The sequence below is a fragment of the Ruditapes philippinarum genome, unplaced genomic scaffold (genome assembly GCF_026571515.1).
Source record: "Ruditapes philippinarum isolate M1 unplaced genomic scaffold, ASM2657151v2 ctg6432_1_1_1_1, whole genome shotgun sequence".
Taxonomy (NCBI): domain Eukaryota; kingdom Metazoa; phylum Mollusca; class Bivalvia; order Venerida; family Veneridae; genus Ruditapes; species Ruditapes philippinarum.
This window is the reverse complement of record NW_026867037.1, coordinates 129,654-155,739: the sequence shown is the minus strand read 5'-3', so window position 1 is coordinate 155,739 and position 26,086 is coordinate 129,654. Positions and strand designations below refer to the sequence as shown.

At 31.2% G+C, this 26,086-nt stretch overlaps 1 protein-coding gene across 5 annotated transcripts in view; it reads right to left on the bottom strand.

The window, feature by feature from the left end:
• The window catches only part of LOC132734603 (uncharacterized), a 43,918-nt gene extending 19,923 nt beyond the window's left edge, over window positions 1-23,995 (bottom strand). Inside the window, exons 1-2 of one of the 5 annotated variants that reach the window (XM_060721396.1) lie at window positions 23,854-23,995; window positions 14,714-14,947 (exon numbers count right to left, since the gene is read on the bottom strand). The gene's annotated coding sequence lies outside the window, so the exon portion shown is untranslated. Of the gene's footprint in view, window positions 1-921; window positions 1,078-3,734; window positions 3,866-9,186; window positions 9,341-14,713; window positions 14,948-20,931; window positions 21,160-23,853 lie in introns of those variants that run through there. The other 4 variants (XM_060721397.1, XM_060721398.1, XM_060721400.1 and 1 more) reach the window with 4 other exon arrangements.
• Window positions 23,996-26,086: the final 2,091 nt, after the last annotated feature.

The window sequence follows — 26,086 nt, the reverse complement described above, 5'->3', positions numbered from 1 at the left end:
TATATACAGCTATACTCCCATATATTTATAGATATAGAAGGAGTGTTTCAGTTTCATGGCTGTTACATGTATACACTTCTCAATAAAATGAATATCTTTTTGACTTTTTACAAAAGTTGATTATTTCCCATGTAAAAACAAAAACAAAAAAAACTCAAGAAAATATCTGCTAATTTGGTTATGTCCCTTAATTGTCCTATTGTCCAAATGCAAGTATGCCAAGTCTTAAGCATGAGCAAATTATCTTGTTTTTAAAATTTCCTATCACTAACCAATTAAACAAAAAATCTAAGTTAACTAAGGGTAGTAATCCAAAAAAGGTAACTTTTAGAATAAAGCCACTTGACTCTAACCTGTTCTGAACATTATAAGCAAGTATTTCAAGTTTCATATTGATATTTCAACAGTTTTTAAATTATTCTACTAATATCAGCAATTCTGACAAAAGTCTTAAATTACAAAGGAGCATAACTAAAAAAACATAGATTTCCATAGTAATTCCCCTTGTCTTATAACTCACGGTGCCTATATGTATAAGATAGCAAATGTATTCCAAGTGATACCGAGTAACTGGTTACATCTAAGTTTCTGCACAACATCATCATCAACAACCTGGCAATAATAATTGCTTGAATTTTCTTTGAAACAGACAAGATTAAAACGTTTTTGTTCCTTTTTAATCAGATTACTAAATCATTATTTACACACATATTTACTAATCATCAAATAAAATTTGCACATACGAAATCCTGCATTTATAAATTAATCATATTAATCCCTGGTCATTAAATACAAACTTGCGTTATTTATGACCACTTTAGACACATATCATTTAACGTTTTAATTCAACCTGATCACAGATTATCAACGCCATTCCAATCACCTTCCCGCCATTTTCGGATATTTAACAAATCTACTTACTATTTAATCAAACACTTGACATCTACGAGCAAATTCAACAGTAATAATAAATTATCTACATCTTTTATTAGTCTAAATAGAAATCCTGTCAAGTCGTAATTTCCCGTCGCCAGATAATTCAACGGCACACTGATCGTACAATTACCAAAATCATATATCTGTGACGACATTATACGAAGATCTAACTACCATAAAAATTTGATCAATAATATATTCTATACAACAAAATCGATCAACTGTGGCAGTACATTTCGTCTGTACACTTCAGTTGTTGCAAAATATATATAAATACATAAGCATGCAACTTAAATGAGCCGCGCCATGACAAAACCAACATAGTGGGTTTGCGACCAGCATGGATCCAGACCAGCATGCGCATCCGTGCAGTCTGATCAGGATCCATGCTGTTCGCTATCAGTTTCTCTACTTGTTATAGAGTATGTAAGCAAACAGCATGGATCCTGATCAGACTGCGCAGACCAGACAGGTCTGGATCCATGCTGGTCTCAAACCCATTATGTTGGTTTTGTTGTGACGCGGCTAAATTATCAATCTATTAGTAAGACATATTCTTATGATATTTCAAAAGGGAATCTTGAATACTAATATCCTTTTAAATATTAAAATAATTATGTTTGAAAAAAAATTTGTTCTTTATAATCTATTAGCTTCAAGCATGATCAAATTTTCTATTTAAAATTATTTTCACACCATATTAAACTAATAAAACACATATCATTCTGTCTATAGTATATCAACTGATCTTTTGTGTTTAAGATTTATTAATAATATTACTTATTTTGAAAATTAAATTAAGAAGTTTTAAATTGAGAAGGTACAGTACACAGAGACAAAATCACAACTGCTATTCCCAATTACAAGAATCTGATATCTGAGGACCAATTCCCAATCCAAAATAACCGCTTTTTCCCAATTTCACATAAATTGTTTTTATAATTTAAAATTCTTCCCAATATTCAAACTGTTTAAACTTCTGAGAAAAATTGAACTGTTTTGACTTGCAACAAGTTACCTTGATCATACATCCAGAAATGGATGAATCTTTTGGCACATTATAAATTTGTAAAGAATTTCTCAAATTTTTCAAAATGCACATTATTTTTCCCAATTTAATCAGAAATATTTTTTTCCAAAATAGTTGGAAAGGGCCCTTATATTACAGACAAATAATTTGAAGGTGTTTTTCTTTTCTTCAAATTTCAGTGACCGCTCCATGATCTACTAAGCATTAAGATATCCTTAACAAAAAAAAAATGCAAATATTACATGCATGGTACGCCAGATATTAACATAATTATTATATAAAATAGCTGACTTCACGCTTAGATTTAGATTAACTGCAAAATGCAAATATGATCACATGACCTGATCACATGACTAAATGATACAAAACACTTCATACCAATGTTAATTTGCATAATGTATTCAACACTTTAAACCAAACATTTCATGCATCATTACGTCAATAAAAATGATTCATTAACAATTACAGCCCTTCTCTTATAAGTAAGCTCATAAATTGATAAAAATCAACTCTCTCCACCAATACTTAAGATGGATCCTCCTCAGTCACACAGATCCTCCTTACCAAAAGTAATCACAATAAATCATCCTCCCCAATACTGATCAAAATGGATCCCCCTCCCCATTATTGATTAAAATGGATCCCTCTCCCAAATACTGATCAAAATGGATCCTCCTCCCCAATACTGATCAAAATGGATCCCCCAACCCAATACTGATCAAAATGGATCCTTCTTACCAGTGCTGATCAAAATGGATCCTCCTCACCAGTATTGATCAAAATGGATCCTTCTTACCAGTGCTGATCAAAATGGATCCCCATCCCCAGTGCTGATCAAAATGGATCCCATCCCCATACTGATCAAAATGGATCCTCCTCACCAATACTGATCAAAATGGATCCTCCTTACAAATACTCATCAAAATGGATCACTTGTAAAATGTGTACAAAATGGATCTCCTCATCAATTATTTCGTGATTATTTTTATCTAAAATCTTCATTTTCATCTGCTATGCATGACAGAATTTGCATACAACAGCAGGTTCTGCATGCTAAGTCAGCAAGATAAGACCATTACATATAATAAAATGTGCATAAATTAGTTGTGCTAATAAATTAATAAATGTGTCGTAACCACGATCTGATATTATGGTTTTAACATACAGTAAGATGAAGTAAGTGTCTAATTGCTACACAATTGCTTTGAACATCTATGTATTCAATGTTTTTAGAGGGGTAATTTCATCATGCAGCTTGGACTATTTGAAATGGAATCATTCTTATCAAATGGTCATTTTCCAAGAAAAACTAAAAAATCTTTTTATAGAAATGTTTTTTGTTTTTTTCAAATCTGATGAAAGGCCTTGTCCAGATTGAAAAAGCAACAAGTCAATTTAAAATATTTAACAATATAAGGGTTAAATTAGCCAGCAATGTCATACGGCCATAAGCAACAAAACAAGAGCACTGCATACAGTGTTAACACTCTTCTGTTACAGTCAACGCCTATAAAAACAACCAATTTATTCAAATATTCTTAGTGAAAAAGGGACATTACTCTTAAAAATGTTGCTTTCAAAATAATGCCCCTTCATTATATTTGTATTATCAAAATTATTACGCTTTCTTTAAAACTTTTTTTTAAAACTGACTAAAAACAGTCAAAAGCTTAGAAAAAAAAATCAAATTTTTTTGCTTTAAAAAACCCCCAAAAAACCAACTAAATAAAACAGTACAAGTGACAGAAAAAAAGATTATAAATCAAACCTTTTATATGACTCCAATTTTTATTTTCAATTTCAAAAATATTTTCACTTTAAGATATATTTTCTTTCTGTTCACTGGAGTAAGACTGACAGTTTAACTGTATGAAGATACCAAAGGATCCCCACAAATCTACAAGGTGGAAATAAATACCGAGAAGAAAAAACAACTACAATACAAGTCGGCCATGCATATCCGAGATAGTAGGTACGTAATTTATATTGTAGCCATATCATGAATAATATATTTTCTGTTATCCGATACAAACTCAAGTCAAGCGTGGCACATAAATAATCTATGTGAAGAAAGTGATATATGTATATCACATCACTTCAAAAATGCATTCAGGTGACAAATCTCAACATTTAAAATACGGCTTTGTTTTATAAGAAAAAGGTTTGTAGTTTGTCTTATCATGAATATAAGCTTTGGTTCAGTAGTTAAGGTGTCTGCATCTCATCTTGGTGGTCACAGGTTCGAGCCTCACAGCCACTGTCACGACCATGTTTAATCGTATAACACTAGTACTGTATAGTTCAAGAAGGAAGACTGACTTGATCAAATCTTTTACAATTGAGCTTAAATTAATATTTCTTTACTCTTTTTCCTGCTGGGGTCAACTGAATCTAACCCATGCGACCAAGACCATAGTCTGCACTATTTGCTATTCAGTCAAACAAACCAAACTATTTTAAAGTAAATAGGATTGAACGAAAGTTACCACATATCACTGTTCAGACATTATGTCAAAGTAATCTTTGTCTAGAAAATAATATTCTTATAATGTAAACATTTATAGAATTTTAGCGCCATAGTGCTAGTGTTCATTTCCCAAAACTCCAAAATCTATGTATTATGTAATATGTTGCTACTTAAGCAACTAGCACCTAGTCCTTGAGCCCAATTTACACTTAAAAAATCATGAAATAAACTATTTCTATAAGATATTTAAAACATAATTATTCATTGCAGCAATGAATTAACTGAACTTCATTAATTGAATGTAGTAAAGAAAGTGCAGGGGAGGTTATCATATGTATCATAAACATTGATGGAAAAGGGGAGGTAATCTTAATATAACAGATAAAATCTTGAAAAATTAAACAATATGATTTTTTTTTTTAAAATTCATAAAATTGCTAAAAATAAATTGAATAAATAATCAGGATTAATTTCCTTGACTATAATTATTACACTATCGCAATATCTTGAAATGATTTAACTCTTTTGACTGATTTAAACTTGCAAAGTATGAGTCAGTGTTTAAATGAATGGCAATAAAACGTATCGGAAACATCACACTATAATCATAATTGCTGAGGTCGTATGAAACACATTAGGTTGATTTAATCTCTTTTGCGATGAGGCGAATTACAAGCTCCTAGCGCTTACAAAATATTTAGTATGTCGCAGCCGAATGATTTTGAAAAAAAATCCACGGTGCTAAATTTGAACAAGTTAAATGGCGGAACAAAGTCACACTCTGGGCATTAAGTGTATTTGCATTGTAGCGGTAAATAAAAGCTTGATGGCAAATGAAAAGATGATCAACGAAGCATTTCGAAAATCGTTAGGACAAATGTCCTGTTTCATTACCATAGAATTCACGCATACAATGCTAACTTGTTCAAGACTTTCGCCTTTGAACCCGCTCTTTGTTCGTAACACTAAGCGGAAAATACCTGCGAATTAGACGTTAAAAAGATTACTTGACGATTTTTGACGGCGAGGTACCCGAACGATAAGGTTCACCACATGCAGACAAAAGAACCGCTGTGCATAAACACCCATATATAACAATTACAAGGAAGAAATCCGTGCAAACGTGAACAAAACAAGTTCAGATCAGCCAATTACTTTTTTCTTTCTTTAAATTTTTTTTTTCTGTTCAGTCCACTGGCTTCCAAACATTGGTATTTTACACAAGTAAACACTGTCCTCTCAAGCTAACATTGTATTTTCTCAATTCGTTATATAGCAAGAGACAACTTTTTATCCTGAAGATTTTACAATATTATAACATGTAGTTGTAAATTTCATTTTTAATAATCAATTTCCAATATATGATTGGAATTTAAATATTTGCTTCAAGCAATAATTTCAAACAAATTGTTTCAGAACAGAACAGAACAGTACTTTAATTCAATTCAGAGACATATGGGGGTATAAAATAGATGCTATTTTTAAGTTCAAAGACATGTGGTGTGTGCAAGCAGTATTTTAAGTCATTTTCATATTCAGAAACTACAGTAAGTACATGTGGGGAAAGGGTAGTGGGGGTTGTGCTCATCATTAGTTCCAGAAGTAACGTTGACCTAATAAACAAAATTATTAATATTTCTTTGACTCAGTGCTTGCACCTTGAATTATAATAGTATAATTTCTATGACCTGTTGCTAGAAAAAAACACACATCATTAAATTGACATAACAGCAGATATTTTTGATTTCAGAAATACTGTCAACAAAACAAAATCATTTAAATCATAATTATCATTAAGTTAAATCATAATTATCATTAAGTTTATATGATGCAAATAATGTCTTTGTAATGGACCCAATAAGAAGCCCTTATGGCTAAAAGGACCCCAAATGGCGGAGAGGCATTTAAATAGCTAACAGCAGCCTCAATGGCTGAGAAGTAACAATGGCTGAGGGGCTATATGTAGCATGAATGACTGAGGAGCAACAAATAATTAAAGAGGCTAAATGGTATGGTTACTGTCCCAAATAAGGAGTGTTCATGACCTGGTGGTGGAAATTAATGGTTACATTGCTGTCTATCAATCACCATTGATTCAAATCCTATAAGGGAAGTTTGAATACTGCCAGGGAAGTTTTAGTCTGCATGGGTAGTTTAAATTCAGTCAGGGAAGTTTGAAGTCTGCAAGGGCAGTTCAAGTTCTGAAGAGAAAGTGTGAATCCTGCTAGAGATTAGTGTAAATCCCCCTAAGGAAGTGTGAAACCTTGTGAAACCTGCCAGGGAAGTTTAAATTTCTAGGGCAGCTTGAATCCTGCTCGGGAAGATTTAATTCTGCCAGGAAAGTTAAGAAGCTATCCATTTGGTGGTTCAAATGGGAACCTGAAAGTAGATCAATTACTCAGACAGTGCCAGTAAACCTTACAACAAAACTGAAATATACCATGACCTATTGAACCAAATACTGAAATATTTAACCCTTCAATCATTACAGGGCTGGCCCCAAACGCTTAAATTTTTGTATTTTTCCATTTCAACAGCAGTTTAATGTTTTCACAGGGACCTCCACTGTAAGCAGCATGACTGGCCTAATAATCAATTACAGTTCACACTTGACCAACATAACTTTAAACTATGTTGATCAGATCCAAACTGTTCCTGACAGATGGATAATGCTGTCACATAACTATGATAGATAAAAGGTGACAAGTTTATATTCAATGGTCACAGGTGCTTGTTTTATTAGCAGAATCTGACTGTTACCATGGGAAGCATTCAACAATGGATATTCAGTTACCGTGACAACCGTTTCTTCAGCCGGTCACACTTAGCACCATGGTTGACACATTTCAACACCTCTTTTTCACAACTTGTTTCAATGAAAATACTTTGCAAAAGCCGTGAAAAACTCAGCACTTTGTGGTTTGTTTTTTTTTAAAATATTAACAATGATTTGTTCAAGGAAGAAAAGTACAATTATAATGAATAAGTTTACAAGAGTTTTGACCTAATATTGACATGAAAATGTGCAAAATGACTGACAACACTTATGGAATAAATAGGAAGTGCATGGAAGTGTGACACAATTATCAGGGTTTTCAACTGAGGTACCAAAAAACAACAAACTTAACCAAGGATCAAGGAAGATATTTTAATCTACAGGCTGAAAATACAACAAATTTAAACAGCATTTTAACCAATGATATGGATCACCAATCTTTTCATATTTGAAGACCCTGCACATATGTTTGAAACAATCAGATCTTAATGGTTGTATGAAAAAAATTATCTGAAAAACAATGTTTTAATATAGCTTTATTAAATTTGCCTACATTACTTATGGGTGGCTATTTTTTTTCAAATGCCCCACTCTGAAAGGCTTTACATGTACATGTATTTGTTTTTCCTGGTTTTTACATTGATTTTAACACATTTATGGTCATAACTTCACCTAAACAATATTTACTAATACCCCCGCTTGTTACCTGAACTACTAAACCCTCGTGATTTCCTAATCAAAAATAAGGAACAAATGACCCTTAGACTCAATGACCAAGATCATTTATCACCAAGAAATGCCAACTTGCATAAGGATCAAACCAGCGACCCCCGGATTACAATTTGGGAATGGTTAGCCATGATATAAATTATAATAATATAATGGCCTGATGTAACAAAAATATATCTACCTTATCTATTTCATATACAATACAGCCTTATTGCTCTGAACATAAGATTACAAGGTATACAAAAGACCATATTTAAACTTTAAGAGTTCAGACAAAACGTTAATGACCTTATTACATGTAAAGGGAGGTAATAAATACACTGCATATAAAGGGAGGCTATTAATAACTTATCACATGGGTGACTATTGGCTGCTAAATTTTACCTTTATATTTAACAATTGACAAATTCTAAATTGGGCAAGTCATTTTACAAATAAAGAAATTTACAACTTAAGAAATTTCTATACATTTTATAAAATGGTAAATTCTTTTTTTTTTTTCCTGTAAAATGTCTAGTCTGCAAAACTGACTAAAAAAAAGCAAACTTGCTTAGAGCAACTAAATGGAAATTAAAGGAAAGTCATTAAAAGAGTAACAATTCCAGTTTAATACAGTGCAACCCTGTAGGCTGGCCCTCTATAGAGCAAAAAAAACCCAAAAACTTCGGGTTTTGCTCTACAGAGGTTGAACTGTACTATCTTTATTTTAATCTTATTGATCCCAAAAACATCCTATCAAATCATTAAGCACACATTTAATATGTCACTTATCTACATTGGAATCTATCAGAAACATAAATGTCTATTATTCCCATTTTTTTATATACATGTCATAAAAAACTAATAAATTACTATATCTCTTTCATCATGTTTTAGAAACAAAATCTGTTATTATTAATATTATTAACTTAATACATGTATAACTAAATGTGACCATGATCATAAACAGCCAATGTAAAAATAATAATAATCTACAGTATGAACACTGGTAAACAGAAAGTAGAATTTTACCTCATTATACCCCTACCTTAATTATTTACCTGATAAAAAAGTTAATTATCATAATTATTTACATTACAAAGCCACAAGTTGCTATGGTCTAATTACAGCAGTTCAACTATGAAATTACTTTAAGTCTAAATTTAACATACAACTTTCTTTAAACCATGACAGTCAGAATTAAAAATAAAAAAATCATACATATATTGCTATTTAAAATAAAAACGACAAAAAAGCATTGATCCTTACCTCAATCAAGTACACAATCTCTCTCTCTATAAAACTGACTTTATAAAAACAAAATAGAACAATTTGGTTGATTAAAAACCTTTAGTTTTCCGCCTGCGTACATACAACACAGATATGAAGCGTGAAATGAGACTCTAGATAAGTCAGCTTAGTGTAAAATTGCCTGGCTGATTATTGACCAAAATGTCACGCTTAACGGCTCTAAATAAATACTCCGCTAAGTGCCGTAATGCCTTAACTAAAAGGACAGGATTACACCGCTTAGGTCGTTTTGTCTGAATGCTAAAACCCTTATCAGCAGTACATTTGTTAACGCATTACAAGTTTATGTGAATAGTGTACATACAGGAGAGTTAGATGAATAGTGCATGGCATGGTTCCTAGTTACTTGGTGGTAACTGGGCCATAAAATCAACAAATTACTCCATATACATGTGCACAAGGAGACAAAAAAATGGCTTATTTGCATAACTTTGTGAAAGTATTATCTCAGATTTATCAGGGCCTTTAACGAATTCCCTCCTATTTTCTTAGATAATGAATATTCATGAAATGTACATAAAACAGTTTGCTTAATGATGCTTTAAAACATTATAAATATACGATAATTTTCTTCCTAAGCACGATACTGCACTGATGGTAATAAACTATTGTTTCCAATACTAACTGTCTAGCTTACCAGTAAAAAGAACTTTGCATATTAGGTTTATGAAATTTATACCCATCAAATCTTATTAATCTCAATGATCTCACAATACAAAATGCTTGAATATCTACATAATTGGTAAAAAAACATTCACTAATTCACTGCATCCATAGGACCCTTTCCTATATACATTATGTTTATATTTTGGAATTCATTAATTAATATAATATACAAGTGTATTACATAGACTCAAAATCATATTGGTAATAACTTAAAATGAATTAAATTTGACAGATTTTAAATTAAAGCTTCATACAATAAAATAACGGATATTTAGTTTGTATTATACAATATATAATTATAATATAAAACAACAAAATTCAGCTATGAAAGATTTGAAACGAAAACTGCTAAACCCTATGTCATACATGTGTAACATGGATACATTCAGAAACAAAATTTTTGTTCGGAAAGTTTGGATAATGTTATTGGACCTTATCTACTAATGAGGCGGCAATTAACATGTCATCAAACCCACTGATTGTTTATAATCATTGGCATAGATATTGCTAGACAAAGAGAGCAGCCTTCCATGGGGTCAGACATCATTAGTTTCCCTTACTGGCAATTGGTGCCATAATATGTCATTATTTACGGCATTATTTATGGTCAATGAGCCATAAAATTGATTTCTATTAATGATTAAATACAGCGTATATTTAGTTTATTGTAGTGGTTCTTCAGGTTATAAGTTATAGCTTGTGTAATTTTCTGAAAAAATTAGTTCCTTGTTATAAAAAAGTTTAAACTCCATTTTCTGTTCCCTCTGATTATCCATGCTGTTATAAAAAAGTTTAAACTCCATTTTCTGTTCCCTCTGATTATCCATGCTGGATAACCTAAAGGGGAGTTCTAGGCCTTTAGCCACCAGTATAGAGCCAGGCCAGCCTGTAAATCCATGCAGTCTGACCAGTCTCAGACTATACAGTTGGCTGACCATTATATTTATAACTTAAAATTACATCTTGATATCCCGGGAATTGATAATGAACTGTTCCTTATTGAAATTTGGTCAAGCCCATTCAGAAAATTCAGTAAAGTAAGAGTATTGATTTTCATCCATAATTTAAATGTCTGCAAACAATTTTTCGTTTTTCTAATTTTTCCTTAATTTTCTATTGCAAATTCAAAGTAGTTTTAACAGGATAGGAAATCATGAGGAATGTGAATCAACATAAAATAACTTTAAAGCATTTCCGTCATTTTAACTGTGTGACATCACAGCTTCCCTGAGATATACCTCTATGACATAACTATCATCTTTTATATGATGTCACATCAACAAAGCTAAACTGTAAATGCTAGTAAATGACTTTCAAATCAGAGATAGAAAGTGGTGTCAACATGCTACACCCTGTCGGGGAGGGGGGAGGGGGGTCTATCAAATCCTTCAAGTGTAACAGGAAGTATTAAACCATGCAAGTGAAATTCTTTATCAGTATTGTAAATTAAACACTTGACACACAAACATTCACTATATTTTCTATTTCAAACTAATTGTACTAATATTCAAGTGACATTTTATATTGATATGCCTAGTATGAAAGCATACAGTATAATTACCAAATAACTTATTGTAAGTCTGCAGCATGTAAAACCAAAATAACTTATGGTAAGTGCATGATTGAATAGTAATTCAAACCCATTTTGTCCCATGGGATAAACGATGGCTGCAAATCTGCCACTCAAAGGCAAACCCTCAGCAGTCATTTTATATTTTCTAAACACAAATATATCATCAATGATTGGTCAATTACAATAGTCAATCTTTAATAACATATATAGAAGCTAATTCGGAGTTCAACTTGACAGCAAAGTATAAGCATAATGTCACTTAATTGCAATATCTGATAGAAAAACAAAACCTATGGTAAACTTCTTTCTTAAACCAGAGATAAGTTTCAGAGCCGTACCGGGTAGTCTTTTGTTTGTAAAATCATTTTCATTGGATAATCATGACGTTTATATAAACATATATCATTAATCTCTTTTAGAATGCATGGACACAACAAATCTCTTAGGCAAGAACATGATTTTGGCATATTTAAATATGACCTTGAGTCCCAAATGACCTTGACCTTCAAGATCAAACTTTCAATTTATCCAAACAATTTTTAGTGTCAACAAATGTATATTAACTGACTTATTTAAGGACATAACTAAACTTTGCCTGGCTATCAAGATAGGATTACCAATATAAGTATATCCTTGACCAAGAATGATTCTAGATCTTTAACCTAGTTCAAGGTCAAATTCTTGAAATTTGCCAGCGTGTATACATGTACATTTGTCTTGAATTATTTTCTTTTCCCCAATAATGAACATCTAATTATATTGTTCCTATAAATATGGACATAGCAAAATGTGTGTTTGACAAGTACATTATTTTCTTTCATGCTTCTTATTATCTTTTATGCAAAACTTTTTAAAAAGAAAAAAAAATCAGAACTTTGATAAACTGTATGTATACATTGTAAATTACTTAAAAACGAATATTTTTCCATGCAAGGTTTGATACATGCTATAAAAATTCACTAAATATATCATTATCATGGTTAATGACTGCACTGTATGATGTAAAATTTGATAAAAGGGTATATAATAACTGTAAAACGGTCGCTAAACAAGCGCTGTAATATATCGAGCGATACAAAATTGAACGCTTAGAAAACTAAATCCTGGTTTATCGCAACCTGATGTATTTGAACACTTTAAAATGATTTTAATAAAGGCTTACAATATTCTCGCATGATAACGTTTTTCTTTCGACTAGATAATCAATATCCATAAAGCATGGCGACATAGGCATGCATGAATAAATCAAAAGATTTTCTACTTCAATTGAGAAGATATCCTCAAGTAGATTACCCTAGTGCATGACTGTCTCTCACGAGAATTATAAATGATATTCTTTTTCTTCATATACGGAGATACAAAGAAAGTTGTCGTAACAATATGGGTTTACGTTATACATTTACATTCTATTCAATGCATGCATGGTTTGAAGACAACTAAATAAAATAGAAACCCTGATAAGAAAATTAAGGTGTTAACAATGACTTTGAACTTCTCTATTGATTTTACAATAACTTACAGGTATAATACAAGACTAGTGGTTTCTTTCACTACATTTTTTTTTTTCATTTTCATGCATGTCTAAAATTCACTCTTTCTACTGGTACAGTCAAACCATACCTAAATGGCCACTTCTGATATAAAGGGGAAGTATCCAAATCTAACACTTACTTAAGACTGGCATTTTACTTTTCCATTTGAATATTTTATCAGCTAGCTAGTGGAACAGTTGAGATAGAGTCAAAGGCTTTTCAGCGTTGGTTACACGTTACCTTATGATCGACCTGGGGTCATTTTTAGCCTCTCACAAGTCCAAAATTTTCTTGGATATGAGGGGGACTACCGCCCCCCTTCAAAGCCCCAAACAGAAGGGGGCACATCCCCCTTCTGGCAATCCCCTGATATATCTTTTGGATGGGGGGCAGCGCTGAAAAAGTGCTCACTTTTTTTAGTAACATTTCTCAAACGAAAACATGTGTTTGGGGCCCAAATAGGACATTTTTTCACTATTTGAGGCCTAAAAGAGGGTGGGTCGAAAGTGCGTTGTTTCGCGTATATATGAGGTAAAGGATTAATACCTGCATTTCATATCCCATTAATATATTTAAACATGTAATTCTCTTGACATAAACCCGGGTTTTATGAGTATTGCCCAGCCCAACGGGTAATACTGGGAAAACCCGGGGTTTTCTGGGTAATACTGGGCATTTCTGGGTAATAGAAATTTCAATATAGCAAATACTTTTTATATTATGTTTTGAATGTATAGTGCATTTAGAGATGCATTTTCTTTACAAAGAAAGGTGTTAATTACAAGTAACTTGAAGTGATAATTATTTGAATAGGGAACAATATACCTTACAGTTACTTAGAGAACCTATAATGATTTTTTATAATAATACCAGCTAAAAACCTAACATATTCATATGACAACCTTTATAACAGGACGTTATAATACCTCCCTTTAACTGTTTAACAGGATACATGTATATCTGCTCCTGTGTAACAGGATGAACAGAAATTTCAAGTTAAATTTTAACTGGTGCTAAGGGGCAAATAAAATAGTTTGCAACATATCTTATTCAATTTTGCAGTTTTGGGTGTTCTTTAAGGATTCCTTTTTTTCTCTTTTTTATCTTTTAACATTTCTATTGTTGTAATTCCCCCTCCAACCAAATTAAAGACCACCTCTCTTAAAGGGTAACTCCTACTTAAAACCTAACACTTCAGACATCATTTATTCCCCTGTTTAAGTGTTGAAGTTCTACCTCTCCAATATTCTTTCATTTAGATATATAACTTATGCCTATCTAATTAACTTCTATCTTAATGTAATGTCATCACTTGTTAAACTTGTTAAATGACATTACATATTGCACCATTATTTCATTTTGTGACATTTAATGCCAGAAATGTAATGCTTCAGCTTATCTATAGTACAACACATTTATTAGTCAGTTATATTAAAACAATAAAAGGGGATTCCCCAGTCTGTAAAAAAAAATTAGATCTATTTTTAGTACACTAAAACCTTCATGTACTCATGTATGAAGTCAAATGAAAATGGTGTGTATTTGTCAATATATTTTCAATACAAAATAATAGACATTTTAAAACTCTATCCAGTTAATTATCAATACCTGTCTAACAATTAATTATAAAATTGTTTACAACTTTCTTCTAAAAGTAAAACGGAAATTAGAGAGAAAACTAAAGTTTTCTAATTAATAAAAAAATAAGTCTTACCATAAATTTCCCTTCCTTTAAGAAATGCAGCGATGCGTGTATTTTTTGCCAGCAGAATCAATAGCATGTACAGAGTCTGGCCGATCTATAATTCAAGCATAACAACCGTACTATGGCTCAATAGTTTTCCCTTATCACTTGAATGACTCCAGCTGTGTTACCGTTAGCTATCAATATCTAGAGGCCATTCACGGGGAAATCCATACTGCAGGAGGGTAACAAAGGGAAATAATCCTGAAAAATATAATTTATGAGGCTAAATGATAATTTTAAGGGAATAATAATATTTAGTAATATTTTTGTACTAGTTTCAGTATATTTTCTTATTTCTAAAGAGTACATAAACGGAGAAAGAGCGTGTAATATTATGGTACAATATTTTAGTGGCTATTTTACATGTATTGAACTAGGGGAGAGAACAATAATTAAATTAAGCATATAAGAGTTGTCTTTCTTGTTTACAAATTGATTAATGATGAAACTATTTATTGAAATTTATGAAAATTTACAAAATATTTGCAAATTTTCAAAAATTCTGAGCTTATGATTAAATAAAAAAACTTCTTAACAAAGTTTATCAAAACTATGAAATTTATATTTTGTATAATATTAAGTTTTTTCTTCAAAACCAGAGGCTATTATGAACAGTTTAATTTTTTTTACCATTTAAACCAATGTAATTTAATTCAATTAGATATATTTCAATTCTATTTTGAATCATCCTGTTTTAACAGAAACAAGGTGATGAAATTACCGGAAACAAAATATATAAAAAATATATACAGTACAAAACAGAGGGAAATTGCCTTGAGCTTCAATAGGTGTGTTTTATTCATTAAGCTATTTAATCAAGCCATTATTTCAGGCTCGTCTACCAGTTACGGTCAGTGCACGATTTCTTAATAAATCTTGCATCTGTACAAAAATCTGATTAGACAGGGGGGTTTCATCCAAGCTTATACATCACTTAGCCTATTACAGACTGCGAAAATCCGTTCGCTCATCCAGGCTTGAAGGAACGCTCACTGTAGCGAGAATTCAAAATGAGGGATATACTGTTATCGTACATATGGTGAATAAATTTATGCATGGTAGCGAAACATAATTCACCGATCTAACGGAAAAACATCTTACCTAACGGCACATAGCTAGCTGATGCATGACCGCTTAACTGTTTGAACGTGTGTGAAATGAATCAAGATTTGGGACTTATGTTTTTGACTGGATCTGATAAGGTAGAATAATGCTTCAGACTGGTAGTCAAGTGTTTCAGCCAGTAATGCGTGCAGTTTTATACTGATAATGATAAATCACCTACTTTACATTGTTTTAAAGGAGCTCCACTGAGGTCCAAAAGGCTTAAAGGCACATTATGCCTCAGAAACAAATAATTTTTTACTTCTTTAGAAAGAGCAAACATGAATTACATAATATTTAAAGAATGGTCCTAGAGAAATGTTAGATGCTTGTTACCTTAACATAGCTGCAATTAATGTGAAATAATTTGTCATAAAAGTGGCAAAATGTAAGCAAAGTAGTAATTTGACTTCCACACAAAATACAACTTCACTATAACTGTACTTATTGCCAAAAGCAACAGATGAAAAAGATGGTTCCGATAAATGGCCAAAGAGTAACTTTTTGCACTGTAAAAGTGCACCAAAATTAAAAAAGCTTTTGAGAAATAAAAGTAAAAGCATTTCTTAGACAAAAATGGGCCTTTAAAGCAATGAAATTTGAAATTTATATAAAGATCAACTAGGGCTCTTACAAAGGAAAAAAGGTAATAAAGAAAATATTCAGATTTGATTTAAACATCAATTTTGTGTGATTCTCAGCCCATTATACTTGTGTTTAAACATTTTTCATTTTTGGGTCATTTTGTGCAATAGAAATTATCGCATTCTGGAAAAAACAAAACTTTAAAAAAAGCAGTACACTTAAATCTATTTTTTTTTAATATTTTTTTTTAAAATCCAGTCCTGTTGTATCAAAAATTCTCAGCAGTGCCTTTTTTAGGATCCAATGAAATAACCATCTTATAATTATAATCATTACATCTTCTTTTTTCCCCCCAATCATATTCTTAATGTATAGGTCATTTAGCTTGACAATATTCGTAAAGTGGCAAAATTTATTGTTTAGACATTTCAGACCTATATATGCTTAATTTAGTCTGCTATTTAAGGTGACTTGGGGCCGGGTGATGATTTATTTTATTTTGTAAAAATATGTTTATATTGTATGCTGTAACACATGTCATTATAATAAACAATTTATCTGTCTACATTTTCATCTCTTGAAAGTATTTTATGATTTTCACTTTTTGTGAAATACTATGAGTCAATCTATATCCACTAAAAAAAACAAACAAATATCCTCTGTAAAGCAACTTTGTGACAGTTTGACCTTTAACCTGCTGGCAGCAGTTTCTGTCAATATACACATGCTACCAGTGCACACCAAGATCAGCCAGCACATACATGACATCTCGTCATGGTCTGTATCTATTCAAATGTTTTCTACTCAGTCAAAACTTTTTTAAAAATTTCCTTAAAAATAATGATTGGTTTAGTCTAAACTGAAAGATGAGATACATCCGTTTAAGATATTTAGCATGCAAATGGTTAACATAGATATGCTGTGGAGCAGTGGCCTAGTGGTTAAGGTGTCTGCCTCTCAACCAAGGGATCATGGGTTTGAGCCCTCCTCGGGTCACAGTCATGATTTCTCATATGACACCAGTACTGGTAAGTTCCTGGACACATACTCAAAAGAGATTGATTTAAGTTGCAACTAAAATGTTTCGAAATCCAGATAAAATAAATTCATGTATATGTTTAAACTAAACTAACACTGATATGCTGGATTTTACAGGATTGAATTGAATATGCATGGCTGATTTCAATTTGCAGATAAACTGTAAATAAAATGACTGTTAATGCTAAGAATATATCAGCCAAAAGCCCACCTGATTCAGTGATTCTGCTTTAAGTATCTTCTAATGTAAAAAAAGAATGAATCCAAAGGGAGTACACTTCAAAGACCCTCCCTCATTCTTCTGATAAAAACACTAGTTTATGCATTCTTAAAGTAAGCTCAGCTATGATGCTTTTTTATTTCCTTCAACAGTGTCCAAAAGTTAAAAGTTCCATACAAATGAAACATATTTAAAAATTATTGTTACTAATGAAATTATCCTATCCTGTAAGTTATCAGTATCAAAATGCTTTTGAGAAGAAATGACAACTCTTCACTAAAATTATTCACCATTTTCAACCAATTAAAAGTCAAATATAGCAAGACATAAATTCTGTTATAATAGCAAGATATAAATTTGATCATTATTTAGCATATCAACATATCAAAATATCAAACGCATCATCAAAGCACCAGTGCAAGCAATAAAGCCTAGCATTCCTTAATTATTTACCAGTGCAAGCAGTTTACACAACAATTACTTTCCTATCCTCTACTGATGCAAGCAATTATGACGCTTGTCTTTTCTGCACTGGTGCAAGCAATTAATGCAACAATACTAGCTTTTCTGTACTGGTGCAAGCGATTAAGGCAACAATATTTGTCTTTTCTGTACTGGTGCAAGCAATTAAGGCAACAATACTTGTCTTTTCTGTACTGGTGCAAGCAATTAAGGCAACAATACTCTTTTCTGTACTGGTGCAAGCGATTAAGGCAACAATATTTGTCTTTTCTGTACTGGTGCAAGCAATTAAGGCAACAATACTTGTCTTTTCTGTACTGGTGCAAGCAATTAAGGCAACAGTACTTGTCTTATCTATACTGGTACTAACAATTAAGGCAACAATACTTTTTTTTCTGTACTGGTGCAAGCAATAATACTTGTCTTTTCTGTACTGGTGCAAACAATTAAGCAACAATACTTGCCTTATCTGTACTTGTGCAAACAATTAAAGCAATCACTTCTTAATTATTCATCATTTCAAGCCATTAAGCCTATTATTTCTGTATAATTACCAGTTGCAAGCAATTTACAGAACAAATACTTGATTATTCTGTACTGGTGCAAGAAATATAACTATTCCTTTACCCTTAACAGGTAAACAGTGCAGAATTATCCTTAGACAGCACAGATGTGTAAGCAAATCTGGGTTTGAACTGGTTGATTGGGTGTATATTTAAAAGCCACCAGCAAGCTGAGGAATAATCATGTATCAGTGCAAGCAAATTACCAAACCAATACTTGTTTCTCTATCTTTTACCAGTGCAAGCAATTTACCAAATCAATACTCATGTATCTAGTACCAGTGTAAGCAATTTACATAACCAATACTCATGTATCCTGTACCAGTGTAAGTAATTTACACCAATACTCATGTATCTGTACCAGTGTAAGCAATTTACATAACCAATACTCATGTATCCTGTATCAGTGTGAGCAATTTACATAACCATTAATGATGTGTATCCTGTACCAGTGTAAGCAATTTACATAACCAATACTCATGTATCTAGTACAAGTGTAAGCAATTTACATAACCAATACTCATGTATCCTGTACCAGTGGTAAGCAATTTACATAACCCAATACTCATGTATCTTGTACCAGTGTAAGCAATTTACATAACCAATACTCATGTATCCTGTAACAGTGTAAGTAATTTACACCAATACTCATGTATCTGTACCAGTGTAAGCAATTTACATAACCAATACTCATGTATCCTGTATCAGTGTGAGCAATTTACATAACCATTAATGATGTGTATCCTGTACCAGTGTAAGCAATTTACATAACCAATACTCATGTATCTAGTACAAGTGTAAGCAATTTACATAACCAATACTCATGTATCCTGTACCAGTGTAAGCAATTTACATAACCAATACTCATGTATCCTGTACCAGTTGTAAGCAATTTACATAACCAATACTCATGTATCCTGTACCAGTGTAAGCAATTTTCATAACCAATACTCATGTTTCATGTACCAGTGTGAGCAATTTACATAACCAATACTCATGTATCATGTAGCAGTGTAAGCAATTTACATAACCAATAGTCATGTATCCTGTACCAGTGTAAGCAATTTACATAATTAATACTCATGTATCCTGTACCAGTGTAAGCAATTTACATAACCAATACTCACGAATCCTTTACAGGTGTAAGCAAATCATATAAGCAACACTCATGTTTCTAGGACCAGTGTAAGCAATTTACATAACCAATAGTCATGAATCCTTTAAAAGTGTAAGCAATTTACATAACCAATACTCATGTATCCTGTACCAGTGCAAGCAATTTACATAACCAATAGTCATGTATCCTGTACCAGTGTAAGCAATTTACATAACCAATACTCATGTATCCTGTACCAGTGTAAGCAATTTACATAACCAATACTCATGTATCCTGTACCAGTGTAAGCAATTTACATAACCAATACTCATGTATCCTGTACCAGTGTAAGCAATTTACATAACCAATACTCATGTATCATGTACCAGTGTAAGCAATTTACATAACCAATACTCATGTATCCTGTACCAGTGTAAGCAATTTACATAACCAATACTCATGTATGCTGTACCAGTGTTAGCAATTTACATAACCAATACTCATGTATCCTGTACTAGTGTTAGCAATTTACATAACCAATACTCATGTAACTATGCTGTACCAGTGTTAGCAATTTACATAACCAATACTCATGTATCCTGTACCAGTGTAAGCAATTTACATAACCAATACTCATGTATCCTGTACCAGTGTAAGCAATTTACATAACCAATACTCATGTATCCTGTACCAGTGTAAGCAATTTACATAACCAATACTCATGTATGCTGTACCAGTGTTAGCAATTTACATAACCAATACTCATGTATCCTGTACTTGCTCAGTGCAAGCAATTTACATAACCAATACTCTCATATGTATTTTGTTACTAATGCAAGCAATTCAAGCATATCCAATATTAATCAATATTTCTTGACCATGCTCATGCGCAAGCATTTTATTTAAAAAAAATTATACCATACATTTAAATGAGCCAAATAATTCTTTATCAATGAAGCCAAATAAACATAAGTAATTTATCATTATATTGAAGTAAACCATTAATTTTCTTTTTCCATTTGTTCTTATAGAGCTAATACCTAGTGAAACTATATTATAAATGTACATGCATTTCAAAAGAAAAAAATTATAAGAATAATAAAAACATTGAACTTACATTAAGCATAATCCATAAAAAAAATCATTAGAATTGTGAACAGTTAAAACTGTCAACCAATAACTGGTACAATGAATTATCAGAAAACTATAATATTTTCGATAATACCAATTTGAAAAGTTGTCCTGGAATACATTACAGCTTGCATACTAAAACATTAATATTGAACTATCTATAGAAATTCACTGCAGCATGATAAAATGCTATTGAACTATCTACTGGAAACCATGTCAGGTACACCTGAGACATAGTCTAAGTAATTACCTGTCGACAAACCTTTCTGTTGCCACGGTAACCACTCAAACTTCTGCAATCATCAATTTTCTCAGATAAATTGTTCCACACAGTAGGTTTCCCCACTGAATGCATGGCTGATATTTTGTGACAAAATCAATGAGGCAGAATAGCTTGGCAGCAACGCTATCCTAGTTTCTGTTTATTACGAGCAGGTGAATATACGGCTGGTATTATTATAAGAAACAAACCTCAGGTGAATGTTATGCTATGCTAAAAGCAAACTAGATGTACTTATGCTAAATAAGTAACAAAGCAAGACTACTTATACTTAAACAGAATTAAAGCTGAGATATTCATACTAAAATGCTAAAATAAAAAACGAAACTCTAGAAACTTATGCTAGATTAGAAAAAAACTGTCTACTTATGCTAAATTAAAACCAAACAGTGGCTACTAATGTGCTAAAAAAAACACACTGAATACTTATCATCTTCTTATGCTAATGTAAGAACACTACTTATGCCAATATAACCAAAAACGCAGGCTACTTATTCTAAAATAAAAACAAACACTGGCTTAAATTATGCTAAAATTAAACAAAAAAACACTGTCTACTTATGTTTATATAAAAACTAACACTGCTTATGCTAAAATAAATGTAAACAGTGGCTACTTATGCTAAAATATACAAACCCACTGGTTACTTATTCTAAAATATATACAAACACTGGTTACATATGATAAAACAAAAAGAAACGCTGTCTACTAATGCTTATATAAAAAATAACACAATTTATGCTTAAATAAACACAAACACTGGCTACATATGCTAAAATAAAACCAATCACTTAATAATGGCTACATAATTATTGAAAAGTAAAACCCACACTGACTAAATAATTACAGTTAAGTAAAACCAAAAAACTAGCTACTAATTTACTAATACTGGCCACTTATTCTAAAATAATCATTCTAGAATATTAACAAACACTGTCTACTTATGTTTGTATAAAAACAAACACTGCTTATGCTAAAATAAATGTAAACACTGGCTACTTATCCTAAATATACAAAAACACTGGTTACTTATTCTAAAATATACAAAACACTGTCTACTAATGCTAATATAAAAAACAAACACAACTTTTGCTTAAATAAACACAAACATAATGGCTACATATGGAAAAGTAAAACCAACACTGGCAACATAATTATAGTTAAGTAAAACCAAAAACTAGCTACTAATTTACAAACAGTGTCTGGCTACTTATTCTAAAATATACACAAACACAATGGCTACTTATTCTAAAATATACAAACACAATGGCTACTTATTCTAAAATATACAAACACAATGGCTACTTATTCTAAAATATACAAACACACTGGCTACTTATTCTAAAATATACAAACACAATGGCTACTTATTCTAAAATATACACAAACACTGGCTACTTATGCTAAAGTATACACAAACACTGGCTAACTTATTCTAAAATATACACAAACACTGGCTACTTCTGCTAAAATATACACAAACACTGGCTACTTATGCTAAAGTATACACAAACATTGGCTATTTATTCTAAAATATAAACAAACACTGGCTACTTATTCTAAGATATCCTGGCTACTTATTCTAAAAATTTTATACAAACAAACAGTCTTCTTATGCTAAAATATATTAAACAAACACTCACTACTTATGCTTAAATATACATGTATTAACAAAAAATGGCCTCTTATTCTAAAATATAAACAAACACTGGCTACTTAAAGTAAAAATTAAAAAAAAGTCAAATCAATTTGCAGACACTAGCTTTTCCCAATAATCAAATGATAAGATAAATTTCCGCTTAAATCTCATAAGAATGTGAGAACACATTATATTGAAGACAGGCTGATTATCTGCCTATTATAAGCTAACAAAAACTGTTGTTGGTATTGTACTCAAATTAAAAAAAAAAACATGTTAATATTGTACTCAAATGTACAAAAACTTTTTATATTGTACTCAAATGTACAAAAACTTTTATATGGTACTGAAATTTACAAAAACTTTTTATATTGAACTGAAATTTACAAAACCTTTTTAAATTGTACTGAAATTAACAAAACCTTTTTATATTGTACTGAAATTTACAAAACCTTTTTATATTGTACTCAAATTTACAAACACTTTCATAATTTGTACTCAAATTTTACAATAACTGACATGTAATTTGTTGATATAATTTGAACTCATATTTACAAAAGTGGTTAAATGGCTGTACTTGGCCTGTACACTTAAAGGTCACCTAAGGTCTCCCTTCACAAATTTAGAATTATGACATTACCAATAAACTAAGATTTAGTACTAATTTGCTAATCACATAAAAATATATTTTCAACATGTACTTAATATAGGATTTCTGAAACAGTCACCAATAAAATTTCTTTCGTTAACAGGTATTTAAACAAATAAAAATGTCGTCAATTAACCTACAGTAAAATATACATGATGTTTGTAAAATTAATACATTTCTTGTTAAAAAAAATTATGTTCGTTAAAACAGCAAAGTAACTGTTGTTTTATAGGGCATTTAATATCTTTTAAAACAATGTATCAACTCATGCATGACACAGTTATACAAAATGCGGTGAAACGAAAACTCCCACACATAAAATCCACAACAAAGTACATACCAAGATATTTCTATTTATATATACCAGAGTAAAATTCCACATAATCTTGTTTTAATACAGCTTTTCCTTTGCACTGATTCTATTTACCAGATATTCATGTAATCAACATAAAACCAGTCTATGTCAGTGAAGTGTAGAGAGAAATTCTGTGAACCAGTCAAATCCAATCACCGTGGTAACCCAAGCAGAAGCTGCTCTGCTATGGTTTCTGCCAAATCTTTATGCCTGAAGAGATTTTGTAATTTTCAAGTTACTGGCAGTATGCAATTTTCTTGACAGTAGAAAAGTCGGCCTCGTTCTAAAATGATCAAAAAAGTTTGGTGCCTGAGTTTGCGACATTATATTTCAGTTGTATACTACACGACAGTTTCATGACAAGTGTTACTGGATTCTATACCTGAGTACTGGCCGTATTTTCTCCACAATTAGCTGACAACTTCTCCACTTGACCCACTTCATTCAATCATTGAGTGATTTACAGTTTTAGCAGTCATTACATTCAAAATTTTGATGTGCTGTACACACTCATTCACTGAAGAAGCTCATGAATCCAACATTTTTTAATAAATTATACAGGGCTTGTTCCTTTTGCAAAACAACTCACTTTCATGTTCTCATTTTCATTGCCTTTTTTACAGGATAGAACATTAACCATTGATAATTCTTTTATACATTGCCATTTTTAGACCATTATACAGTAATTGAACTCATTAACATTGCCATTATTTAACTATAATACATTAATTAATTAATGATACTCATTCTACATTGCCATCATTAAACCATTATGCATTAACTAATGATTCTCATAAACACTGCCATTATAACACTATTGTGCATTCCCATTATAACATCATTATCCATAACCTAATAATACTCATAATAAACATTGCCATTATAACACCATTGTACATTATTAATTGGTACTTATAAACATTGCCATTATATTATCATTGTACATAAACTAATGATATTCATATACAATGCCATTCTTTAACCATTGCACATTGTCATTATACAGTATAACTATCTTTATTCATTTGATTTACCAAATGATACTCGTAATAAACATTTCCATTATTACAGCATTAAACATTACTTTACTGATACTCAAAAAAACATTGCCATTGCCATTTTACACCAGAAAACATTACTAAAGGATACTCATTTCCATAATTACACCACTTAACATTACTTAACAGATACTCATGAACATTGCCATTATTACACTATTAAACATTACTTAACTGATACTCATGAACATTGCCATTATTACACTATTAAACATTACTTAACTGATACTCATGTACATTGCCATTATTACACTATTAAACATGACTTAACTGATACTCATGAACATTGCCATTATTACACCATGAAACATGACTAACTGATACTCTAAACATTGCCATTATTACACTATTAAACTTGACTTAACTGATACTCATAAACATTGCCATTAATACACCATTGAACATCACTTAACTAATACTCATAAACATTACTATTATTACACCATTGAACATCACTTAACTGATACTCATAAACATTGCCATTATTACACCATTAAACATGACTTAACTGATACTCATAAACATTGCCATTATTACACCATTAAACATGACTTAACTGATACTCATAAACATTGCCATTATTACACCATTAAACATGACTTAACTGATACTCATAAACATTGCCATTATTACACTATTAAACTTGACTTAACTGATACTCATAAACATTACCATTAAACATGACTTAACTGATACTCATAAACATTGCCGTTATTACACCATTGAACATCACTTTACTGATACTCATAAACATTACCATTATTACACTATTATACATGACTTAACTGATACTCATAAACATTACCATTATTACACCATTGAACATCACTTAACTGATACTCATAAACATTACCATTATTACACCATTGAACAATACTTAACTGATACTCATAAACATTACCATTATTACACCATTAAACATGACTTAACTGATACTCATAAACATGGCCATTATAATACCATCAAACATGACTTAACTGATACTCATAAACATTGCCATTATGATTATTACACCATTGAACATCACTTAACTAATACTCATAAACATTACTATTATTACACCATTGAACATCGCTTTACTGATACTCATAAACATTGCCATTATTACACCATTAAACATGACTAACTGGTTCTCATAAACATTGCCATCATTACACCAT